This window comes from Rhipicephalus microplus, unplaced genomic scaffold (assembly GCF_043290135.1).
Source record: "Rhipicephalus microplus isolate Deutch F79 unplaced genomic scaffold, USDA_Rmic scaffold_26, whole genome shotgun sequence".
Taxonomy (NCBI): domain Eukaryota; kingdom Metazoa; phylum Arthropoda; class Arachnida; order Ixodida; family Ixodidae; genus Rhipicephalus; species Rhipicephalus microplus.
In genome coordinates this window covers 1,860,991-1,872,818 of record NW_027464599.1, presented here as the reverse complement: position 1 = coordinate 1,872,818, position 11,828 = coordinate 1,860,991, and the positions used below count along the sequence as shown (strand labels likewise).

General features: G+C 53.8%; 1 non-coding gene across 1 annotated transcript; it reads left to right on the top strand.

The window, feature by feature from the left end:
* The first annotated feature begins 9,476 nt into the window (after positions 1–9,476).
* On the top strand, positions 9,477–9,550 carry TRNAK-UUU (transfer RNA lysine (anticodon UUU)). Its single transcript has one exon. It is a non-coding gene; the product is annotated as a tRNA-Lys (tRNA).
* Positions 9,551–11,828: the final 2,278 nt, after the last annotated feature.

Genomic DNA, 11,828 nt, shown 5'->3' with positions numbered 1-11,828 from the left:
GATGAGCGTGGAGCACGACTGTCTCCGTGGCGCAATTGGCTAGCGCGATCGGCTGTTAACCGAAAGGCTGGAGGTTCGAGCCCACCCGGTGGAGGTGCGGCGCTTTTTTCTTCTTGGGGCTGATAGCTCTGAAGTAATGTTCTGACGGAGGTGGGAGTGCTGGTCTATACTGTCGCCGTGGCGCAATTGGCTAGCGCGATCGGCCGTTAACCGAAAGGTTGGAGGCTCAAGCCCACCCGGTGGTGGTGCGGCGCTTTTTTTTCTTTGGGCTGATAGCTCTGAAGAAATGTTCTGACAGTGGTGAGAGTGGAGCACCACTGTCTCCGTGGCGCAATTGGCTAGCGTGATCGGCTGTTAACCGAAATGTTGTAGTTTCGAGCCTTCCCGGGAGTGTTGTGTTGCTCTTTTCTTTGCGCTGATAGCTTTGAAGATATGTTCTGATGGTGGTGAGAGTGGAGCACGACTGTCTCCGTGGCGCGATTGGCTAGCGCGTTCGGCCGTTAACCGAAAGGCTGGAGGTTCGAGCCCACCCGGTGGTGGTGTGGCGCTTTTTTTTCTTTGGGCTGATAGCTCTGAAGAAATGTTCTGATGTTGGTGAGAGCGGAGCACGACTGTCTCCGTGGCGCCAGTGGCTAGCGCGATCGGCTGTTAACCAAAAGGTTGGAAGTTCGAGCCCACCCGGTGGTGGTGCGGCGTTTCTTTTTCTTTGGGCTGATAGCTCTGAAGAAATGTTCTGACGGTGGTAAGAGTGAAGCACGACTGTCTCCGTGGCGCAATTGGCTAGCGCGTTCGGCCGTTAACCGAAAGGCAGGAGGTTCGAGCCCACCCGGTGTTGGTGTGGCGCTTGGTTTTTTTTGGGCTGATAGCTCTGAAGAAATGTTCTGACGGTGGTGAGAGGGAAGCACGACTGTCTCCGTGGCGCCATTGGCTAGCGCGATCGGCTGTTAACCGAAAAGTTGGAGGATCGATCCCTCCCGGGAGTGGTGTAATGTTTTTTTCTTAGCACTGATAGCTTTGAAGATATGTTCTGATGGTGGGGATATTGGAGCACGACTGTCTCCGTGGCGCTATTGGCTAGCGCAATCGGCTGTTAACCGAAAGGTTGGAGGTTCCAGCTCTTCCGGGAGCAGTGTGTCACTTTTTGTATTGCGCTGATAGCTTTGGAGAAATGTACAGATGGTAGTGAGAGCGCTGCACGACTGTCTCCGTGGCGCAACTGGCTAGCACGTTCGGCTGTTAACCAAAAAGTTGGAGGTTTCCGCCCTCCCGGGAGTGGTGTGTTGCTTTTTTCTATGCGCTGATAGCTTTGAAGTTATGTTCTGATGGTGGTGAGAGTGGAGCACGACTGCCTCCGTGGCGCTATTGGCTAGCGCGATGGGCTGTTAACCGAAAGGTTGGAGGTTCGAGCTCACCCGGTGGTGGAGCGGCGCTTTTTTCCTTTGGGCTGATAGCTCTGAAGAAATGTTCTGACGGTGGTGAGAGTGGAGCACGACTATCTCCGTGGCGCAATGGGCTAGCGCGATCGGCTGTTACCTGAAAGGCTGGAGGTTCGAGCCCTCCAGAGAGTGGTTTGTTGCTTTTTTTTCTTTGGGCTGATAGCTTTGAAGATATGTTCTGATGGTGGTGAGAGTGGAGCAGGACTGTCTCCGTGGCGCAATTGGGTAGCGCGATCAGCTGTTAGCGAAAAGGTTGTAGGTTCGAGCCCACCCGGTGGTGGTTCGGCGCTTTTTTTTCTTTGGGCTCATATCTTTGAATATATGTTCTAATGGTGGTGAGAGTGAAGCACGACTGTCTCCGTGGCGCAATTGGCTAGCGCGATCGGCTGTTAACCAAAAAATTGGAGGTTTCAGCCCTCCCGGGAGTGGTGTGTTGCTTTTGTCTTTGCGCTGATAGCTTTGGAGATATGTTCTGATGGTTGTGAGAGTGGAGCACGACTGTCTGCGTGGCGCTATTGGCTAGCATGTTGGGCTGTTAGCCGAAAGGTTGGAGGTTCGAGCCCATCCGGTGGTGGTTCGGCGCTTTTTTTTTGGGCTCATAGCTTTGAAGTTATGTTCTGATGGTGGTGAGAGTGTAGCAGGACCTTCTCCGGGGCGCAATTGGCTAGCGCGAGCGGCTGTTAACCGAAAGGTTGGAGGTTCTGCCCACCCGATGGTGGTGTGGCACTTCTTTTTCTTTGGGCTGATAGCTTTGAATTTATGTTCTCATGGTGGTGAGACTGGAGCAGGACTGTCTCCGTGGAGCAATTCGCTAGCGCGATCGGCCGTTAACCGAAAGGCTGGAGGTTCGAGCCCACCCGGTGGTGGTGTGGCGCTTCTTTTTTCTTTGGGCTGATAGCTCTGAAGAAATGTTCTGACGGTGGTGAGAGTGGAGCACGACTGTCTCCGTAACGCAATTGGCTAGCGCGTTCGTATGGTATTCGAAAGGTTGGAGGTTCGAGCCCTCCCGGGAGTGGTTCGTTGCTTTTTTTTCTTTGGGCTGATAGCTTTGAAGATATGTTTTGATGGTGGTGAGAGTGGAGCAGGACTGTCTCCGAGGCGCAATTGGCTAGCGCGATCAGCTGTTAACCAAAAGGTTGGAGTTTCGAGCCCACCCGTGGAAGATGTGTCGCTTTTTTTCGTTTTGCGCTGTTGGCGTTGAAGATATGTTCTGATGGTGGTGAGAGTGGAGCACGACTGTCTCCGTAGCGCAATTGGCTAGCGCGATCGGCTGTTAACCGAAAGTTTGGAGGTTCGAGCCCACCCGGGGGTGGTGCGGCGCTTTTTTTTCTTTGGGCTGATAGCTCCGAGGAAATGTTCTGACGGTGGTGAGAGTGCAGCGCGACCGTCTCCTTGGCGCAATTGCCTAGCGCGATCGGCTTTTAACTGAAAGGTTGGAGGTTCGAGCCCCCCCGAGAGTGTTGTGTAGCTTTTTTTTCTTTCGGCTGATAGCTTTGAAGATATGTTCTGATGGTGGTGAGAGTGGAAAAGGACTGTCTCCGTGGCGCCACTGGCTAGCGCGATCGGCTGTTAACCAAAAGGTTGGAGTTTCGAGCCCTCCCTGGAGTGATGTGATGCTCTTTTCTTTGTGCTGATAGCTTTGGAGAAATGTTCTGACGGTGGTGAGATTTGACCACGACTGTCTCCGTGGCGCAATTGGATAGCACGTTCGGCTGTTAACGAAAAATTTGGAGGTTCGAGCCCTCCCGGGAGTGGTGTGTTGCTTTTTCTTTGCGCTGATAGCTTTGAGGATATGTTCTGATGATGGTGAGAGTGGAGCACGACTGTCTCCCTGGCGCAATCGGCTAGCGTGATCGGCTGTTAACCGAAAGGTTGGAGGTTCGATCCCACCCGGTGGTGGTGCGGCGCTTTTCTTCTTTGGGCTGATAGCTCTGAAGAAATGTTCTGACGGTGGTGAGAGTGGAGCACGACTGTCTCTGTGGCGCAATTGGCTAGCGCGATCGGCGGTTAACCGAAAGGTTGGAGGTTCGAGCCCACCCGGTGGTGGTGCGGCGCTTTTTTTTCTTTGGGCTGATAGTCTGAAGAAATGTTCTGACGGTGGTGAGAGAGGAGCACGACTGTCTTCGTGGCGCTATTGGCTAGCGTGATGGGCTGTTAACCGAAAGGTTGGAGGTTCGAGCCCACCCGGTGGTGGTGCGGCGCTTTTTTTCCTTTGGGCTGATAACTCTGAAGAAATGTTCTGACGGTGGTGAGAGTGGAGCACGACTGTCTCTGTGGCGCAATTGGCTAGCGCGATCGGCTGTTAACCGAAAGATTGGATGTTTGAGCCCACCAGGGGATGGTGTGTCGCTTTTTTCTTTGCGTGGATAGCTTTGAAGATATGTTCTGATGGTGGTGAGAGGGGAGATTGACTGTCTCCGTGGCTGTCGCAATTGGCTAGCGCGATCGGCTGTTGACCGAGAGGTTGGATGTTCGAGCCCACACGTTGGTGGTGCGGCGTTTCTTTTTCTTTGGGCTGATAGCTCTGAAGAAATGTTCTGACAGTGGTGAGAGTGGAGGACGACTGCCTCCGGGGCCCACTTGGCTAGCGCGATCGGCTGTTAACCGAAAGGTTGGAGGTTCGAGCCCGCCCGGTGGTGGTGCGGCGCTTTTTTCTCTTTGGGCTGATAGTCTGAAGAAATGTTCTGACGGTGGTGAGAGAGGAGCACGACTGTGTCCGTGGCGCTATTGGCTAGCGTGATGGGCTGTTAACCGAAAGGTTGGAGGTTCGAGCCTACCCGGTTGTGGTGCGGCGCTTTTTTTCCTTTGGGCTGATAGCTCTGAAGAAATGTTCTGACGGTGGTGAGAGTGGAGCACGACTGTCTCTGTGGCGCAATTGGCTAGCGCGATCGGCTGTTAACTGAAAGGTTGGAGGTTCGAGCCCTCCCGGGAGTGGTTTGTTGCTTTTTTTTCTTTGGGCTGATAGCTTTGAAGATATGTTCTCATGGTGGTGAGAGTGGAGCAGGGCTGTCTCCGTGGCGCAATTGGCTTGCGCGATCAGCTGTTAACCAAAAGGTTGGAGGTTCGAGCCCACCCGGTGGTGGTTCGGCGCTTTTTTTCTTTGGGCTCATAGCTTTGAAGTTATGTTCTGATGGTGGTGAGAGTGGAGCAGGACTGTCTCCGGGGCGCAATTGGCTGGCGCGATCGGCTGTTAACCGAAAGGTTGGAGGTTCGAGCCCACCCGATGGTTGTGAGACACTACTTTTTTCTTTGGGCTGATAGCTTTGAAGATATGTTCTCATGGTGGTGAGAGTGGAGCAGGACTGTCTCCGTGGCGCAATTGGATAGCGCGATCGGTTGTTAACCGAAAGATGGGAGTTTTGAGCCCACCCGTGGACGGTGTGTCGCTTTTTTTTTGCTTTGCGCTGATGGCGCTGAAGGTATGTTCTGATGGTGGTGAGAGTGAAGCACGACTGTCTCCGTGGCGCAATTGGCTAGCGCGATCGGCTGTTAACCGAAAGGTTGGAATTTCGAGCCCTCCCGGGAGTGGTGTGTTGCTTTTTTTCCTTTGGGCTGATAGCTCTGAGGAAATGTTCTGACGGTGGTGAGAGTGTAGCGCGACTGCCTCCGTGGCGCAATTGGCTAGCGCGATCGGCTTTTAACTGAAAGGTTGGAGGTTCGAGCCCTCCCGAGAGTGTTGTGTAGCTTTTTTTTCTTCGGGCTGATAGCTTTGAAGATATGTTCTGATGGTGGTGAGAGTAGAGCAGGACTGTCTCCGTGGCGCAACTGGCTAGCGTGATCGGCTGTTAACCGAAAGGGTGGAGGTTCGAGCCCACCCGGTGGTGGTGTGTTGGTTTTTTCTTTGCGCTGATAGCTTTGAAGATATGTTCTGATGGTGGTGAAAGCGGAGCACGACTGTCTCCGTGGCGCAAATGGCTAGCACGTTCGGCTGTTAACCAAAACATTGGAGGTTTGAGCCCTCCCGGGAGTGGTGTGTTGCTTTTTTCTTCACTATTATAGCTTTAAAGATAAGTTCGGATGGGGGTGAGAGTGGAGCACGACTGTCTCCGTGGCGCTACTGGCTAGCGCGATGGGCTGTTAACCGAAAGGCTGGAGGTTCGAGCCCACCCGGTGGTGAAGCGGCGCTTTTTTCCCTTTGGGCTGATAGCTCTGAAGAAATGTTCTGACGGTGGTGAGAGTGGAGCACGACTATCTCTGTGGCGCAATTGGCTAGCGCGATCGGCTGTTAACTGAAAGGTTGGAGGTTCGAGCCCTCCCGGGATTGGTTTGTTGCTTTTTTTTCTTTGGGCTGAAAGCTTTGAAGATATGTTCTGAAGGTGGTGAGAGTGGAGCAGGACTGTCTCCGTGGCGCAATTGGCTAGCGCGATCAGCTGTTAACCAAAAGGTTGGAGGTTCGAGCCCCCCCGGTGGTGGTGCGGCGCTTCTTTTTCTTTGGGCTGATAGCTTTGAAGATATGTTCTCATGGTGGTGAGAGTGGAGCAGGACTGTCTCCGTGGCGCAATTGGCTAGCGCGATCGGTTGTTAACCGAAAGATTGGAGTTTCGAGCCCACCCGTGGACGGTGTGTCGCTTTTTTTCGCTTTGCGCTGATGGCTTTGAAGGTATTTTCTGATGGTGGTGAGAGTGAAGCACGACTGTCTCCGTGGCGCAATTGGCTAGCGCAATCGGCCGTTAACCGAAAGGCTGGAGGTTCGAGCCCACCCGGTGGTGGTGTGGTGCTTTTTTTCTTAGGGCTGATAGCTCTGAAGAAATGTTCTGACGGTGGTGAGAACGGAGCACGACTGTCTCCATGGCGCCATTGGCTAGCGCGACCGGCTGTTAACCGAGAGGTTGGAGGTTCGAGCCCACCCGGTGGTGGTGCGGCGTTTATTTTTCTTTGGGCTGATAGCTCTGAAGAAATGTTCTGACGGTGGTGAGAGCGGAGCACGACTGTCTCCGTGGCGCCATTGGCTAGCGCGACTGGCTGTTAACCGAGAGTTTTCAGGTTCGAGCCCAACCGGTGGTGGTGCGGCGTTTCTTTTTCTTTGGGCTGATAGCTCTGAAGAAATGTTCTGACAGTGTGCTGAGAGTGGAGCACGACTGCCTCCGTGGCCCAATTGGCTAGCGCGATCGGCTGTTAACCGAAAGTTTGGAGGTTCGAGCCCACCCGTGGGTGGTGCGGCGCTTTTTCTTCTTTGAGCTGATAGCTCTGAAGAAATGTTCTGACGGTGGTGAGAGTGGAGCACGACTGTCTCCGTGGCGCAATTGGCTAGCGCGATCGGCTGTTAACCGAAAGGTTGTAGTTTCGAGCCTTCCTGGGAGTGGTGTGTTGCTCTTTTCTTTTCACTGATAGCTTTGGAGATATGTTCTGATAGTGGTGAGAGTGGAGCACGACTGTCTCCGTGGCGCAATTGGCTAGCGCGATCGGCTGTTAACTGAAAGGCTGGAGGTTTGAGCCCACCCGGTGGAGGTGCGGCGCTTTTTTTTCTTTGGGCTGATAGCTTTGAAGATATGTTCTGATGGTGGGGAGATTGGAGCACGACTGTCTCCGTGGCGCAATTGGCTAGCGCGATCGACTGTTAACCAAAAGGTTGGAATTTCGAGCCCTCCCGTGAGTGGTGTGTTGCTTTTTTCTTTGCGCTGATAGCTTTGAAGATATGTTCTGATGGTGGTGAGAGTGGAGCACGACTGTCTCCGTGGCGCAATTGGCTAGCGCGTTCGGCCGTTAACCGAAAGGCTGGAGGTTCGAGCCCACCCGGTGGTGGTGTGGCGCTTTTTTTTCTTCGGGCTGATAGCTCTGAAGAGATGTTCTGACGGTGGTGAGAGCGGAGCACGACTGTCTCCGTGGCGCCATTGGCTAGCGCGACCGGCTGTTAACCGAGAGTTTTCAGGTTCGAGCCCACCAGGGGACGGTGTGTCGCTTTTTTCTTTGCGCTGATAGCTTTGAAGATATGTTCTGATGGTGGTGAGAGGGGAGAACGACTGTCTCCGTGGCTGTCGCAATTGGCTAGCGCGATCGGTTGTTGACCGAGAAGTTGGATGTTCGAGCCCACACGATGGTGGTGCGGCGTTTCTTTTTCTTTGGGCTGTTAGCTCTGAAGTGATGTTCTGACAGTGGTGAGAGTGGAGCACGACTGCCTCCGGGGCCCAATTGGCTAGCGCGATCGGCTGTTAACCGAAAGGTTGGAGGTTCGAGCCCACCCGGTGGTGATGCGGCGCTTTTTTTCCTTTGGGCTGATAGCTCTGAAGAAATGTTCTGATGGTGGTGAGAGTGGAGCACGACTGTCTCCGTGGCGCAATTGGCTAGCGCGATCGGCTGTTAACTGAAAGGTTGGAGGTTCGAGCCCTCCCGGCAGTGGTTTGTTGCTTTTTTTTCTTTGGGCTGATAGCTTTGAAGATATGTTCTGATGGTGGTGAGAGTGGAGCACGACTGTCTCCGTGGCGCAATTGGCTAGCGCGATCGGCTGTTAACTGAAAGGCTGGAGGTTTGAGCCCACCCGGTGGAGGTGCGGCGCTTTTTTTTCTTTGGGCTGATAGCTTTGAAGATATGTTCTGATGGTGGGGAGATTCGAGCACGACTGTCTCCGTGGCGCAATTGGCTAGCGCGATCGACTGTTAACCGAAAGGTTGGAATTTCGAGCCCTCCCGTGAGTGGTGTGTTGCTTTTTTCTTTGCGCTGATAGCTTTGAAGATATGTTCTGATGGTGGTGAGAGTGGAGCACGACTGTCTCCGTGGCGCAATTGGCTAGCGCGTTCGGCCGTTAACCGAAAGGCTGGAGGTTCGAGCCCACCCGGTGGTGGTGTGGCGCTTTTTTTTTCTTCGGGCTGATAGCTCTGAAGAGATGTTCTGACGGTGGTGAGAGCGGAGCACGACTGTCTCCGTGGCGCCATTGGCTAGCGCGACCGGCTGTTAACCGAGAGTTTTCAGGTTCGAGCCCACCAGGGGACGGTGTGTCGCTTTTTTCTTTGCGCTGATAGCTTTGAAGATATGTTCTGATGGTGGTGAGAGGGGAGAACGACTGTCTCCGTGGCTGTCGCAATTGGCTAGCGCGATCGGCTGTTGACCGAGAAGTTGGATGTTCGAGCCCACACGATGGTGGTGTGGCGTTTCTTTTTCTTTGGGCTGTTAGCTCTGAAGAAATGTTCTGACAGTGGTGAGAGTAGAGCACGACTGCCTGCGGGGCCCAATTGCCTAGCGCGATCGGCTGTTAACCGAAAGGTTGGAGGTTCGAGCCCACCCGGTGGTGATGCGGCGCTTTTTTTCCTTTGGGCTGATAGCTCTGAAGAAATGTTCTGATGGTGGTGAGAGTGGAGCACGACTGTCTCCGTGGCGCAATTGGCTAGCGCGATCGGCTGTTAACTGAAAGGTTGGAGGTTCGAGCCCTCCCGGCAGTGGTTTGTTGCTTTTTTTTTCTTTGGGCTGATAGCTTTGAAGATATGTTCTGATGGTGGTGAGAGTGGAGCAGGACTGTCTCCATGGCGCAATTGGGTAGCGCGATCAGCTGTTAGCCAAAAGGTTGGAGGTTCGAGCCCACCCGGTGGTGAATCGGCGCTTTTTTCCTTTGGGCTCATAGCTTTGAAGTTATGTTCTGATGGTGGTGAGAGTGGAGCAGGACTGTCTCCGGGGCGCAATTGGCTAGCGCGATCGGCTGTTAACCGAAAGGTTCGAGGTTCGAGCCCACCCGATGGTTGTGCGACACTACTTTTTTCTTTGGGCTGATAGCTTTGAAGATATGTTCTCATGGTGGTGAGACTGGAGCAGGACTGTCTCCGTGGCGCAATTGGATAGCGCGATCGGTTGTTAACCGAAAGATTGCAGTTTCGAGCCCACCCGTGGACGGTGTGTCGCTTTTTTTTTGCTTTGCGCTGATGGCATTGAAGGTATGTTCTCATGGTGGTGAGATTGAAGCACGACTGTCTCCGTGGCGCAATTGGCTAGCGCGATTGGCTGTTAACCAAAAGGTTGGAATTTCGAGCCCTCCCGGGAGTGGTGTGTTGCTTTTTTCTTTGCGCTGATAGCTTTGAAGATATTTTCTGATGGTGGTGAGAGTGGAGCACGACTGTCTCCGTGGCGCAATTGGCTAGCGCGTTCGGCCTTTAACCGAAAGGCTGGAGGTTCGAGCCCACCCGGGGGTAGTGCGGCGCTTTTTTTTTCTTTGGGCTGATAGCTTTGAAGATATGTTTGATGGTGGTGAGAGTGGTGCAGGACTGTCTCCGTAGCGCAATTGGCTAGCGCGATTGGCTGTTAACCGAAAGGTTGGTGGTTTGAGCCCACCAGGAGACGGTGTGTCGCTTTTTTCTTTGCGCTGATAGCTTTGAAGATATGTTCTGATGGTGGTGAGAGTGGACCACGACTGTCTCCGTGGCGCAATTGGCTAGCGCGTTGGGCTGTTAACCGAAACGTTGGAGGTTCGAGCCCACCCGGTTGTGGTGCTGCGCTTTTTTTCCTTTGGGCTGATAGCTCTGAGGAAATGTTCTGACGGTGGTGAGAGTGTAGCGCGACTGTCTCCGTGGCGCAATTGGCTAGCGCGATCGGCTTTTAACTGAAAGGTTGGAGGTTCGAGTCCTCCCGAGAGTGTTGTGTAGCTTTTTTTTCTTCGGGCTGATAGCTTTGAAGATATGTTCTGATGGTGGTGAGAGTAGAGCAGGACTGTCTCCGTGGCGCAACTGGCTAGCGCGATCGGCTGTTAACCGAAAGGTTGGAGGTTCGAGCCCACCCGGTGGTGGTGCGGCGCTTTTTCTTCTTTGGGCTGATAGCTCTGAAGAAATGTTCTGACGGTGGTGAGAGTGGAGCACGACTGTCTCCGTGGCGCAATTGGCTAGCGCGTTCGGCTGTTAACCGAAAGGTTGGAGGTTCGAGCCCACCCGGTCGTGGTGCGGCGCTTTTTTTCTTTGGGCTGATAGTCTGAAGAAATGTTCTGCGGTGGTGAGAGTGGTGCACGACTGTCTCCGTGGCGCAATTGGCTAGCGCAATGGGCCCTTAACCGAAATGTTGGAGGTTCGAGACCACTCGGTGGTGGTGTGGCGCTTTTTTTTCTTTGGGCTGATAGCTCTGAAGAAATGTTCTGACGGTGGTGAGAGCGGAGCACGACTGTCTCCGTGGCGCCATTGGCTAGCGCGACCGGCTGTTAACCGAGAGTTTTCAGGTTCGAGCCTTCCTGGGAGTGGTGTGTTGCTCTTTTCTTTTCGCTGATAGCTTTGGAGATATGTTCTGATGGTGGTGAGAGTGGAGCACGACTGTCTCCGTGGCGCAATTGGCTAGCGCGATCGGCTGTTAACCGAAAGGCTGGAGGTTCGAGCCCACCCGGTGGAGGTGCGGCGCTTTTTTTTTCTTTGCGCTGATAGCTTTGAAGATATGTTCTGATGGTGGGGAGATTGGAGCACGACTGTCTCCGTGGCGCAATTGGCTAGTGCGATCGGCTGTTAACCGAAAGGTTGGAATTTCGAGCCCTCCCGTGAGTGGTGTGTTGCTTTTTTCTTTGCGCTGATAGCTTTGAAGATATGTTCTGATGGGGGTGAGAGTGGAGCACGACTGTCTCCGTGGCGCAATTGGCTAGCGCGTTCGGCCGTTAACCGAAAGGCTGGAGGTTCGAGCCCACCCGGTGGTGGTGTGGCGCTTTTTTTTCTTTGGGCTGATAGCTCTGAAGAAATGTTCTGACGGTGGTGAGAGCGGAGCACGACTGTCTCCGTGGCGCCATTGGCTAGCGCGACCGGCTGTTAACCGAGAGTTTTCAGGTTCGAGCCCACCCGGTGGTGGTGCGGCGTTTCTTTTTCTTTGGGCTGATAGCTCTGAGGAAATGTTCTGAAAGTGTGGTGAGAGTGGAGCACGACTGCCTCCGTGGCCCAATTGGCTAGCGCGATCGGCTGTTAACCGAAAGGTTGGAGGTTCGAGCCCACCCGGTGGTTGTGTGGCGCTTTTTCTTCTTTGAGCTGATAGCTCTGAAAAAATGTTCTGACGGTGGTGAGAGTGGAGCACGACTGCCTCCGTGGCCCAATTGGCTAGCGCGATCGGCTGTTAACCGAAAGGTTTGAGGTTCGAGCCCACCCGTTGGTGGTGCGGCGCTTTTTCTTCTTTGAGCTGATAGCTCTGAAGAAATGTTCTGACGGTGGTGAGAGTGGAGCACGACTGTCTCCGTGGCGCAATTGGCTAGCGCGTTCGGCTGTTAACCGAAAGGTTGGAGGTTCGAGCCCACCCGGTGGTGGTGCGGCGCTTTTTTTCTTTGGGCTGATAGTCTGAAGAAATGTTCTGCGGTGGTGAAAGTGGTGCTCGACTGTCTCCGTGGCGCAATTGGCTAGCGCAATGGGCCCTTAACCGAAAGGTTGGAGGTTCGAGCCCACTCGGTGGAGGCGCGGCGCTTTTTTTCCTTTGGGCTGATAGCTCTGAGGAAATGTTATGACGGTGGTGAGAGTGGAG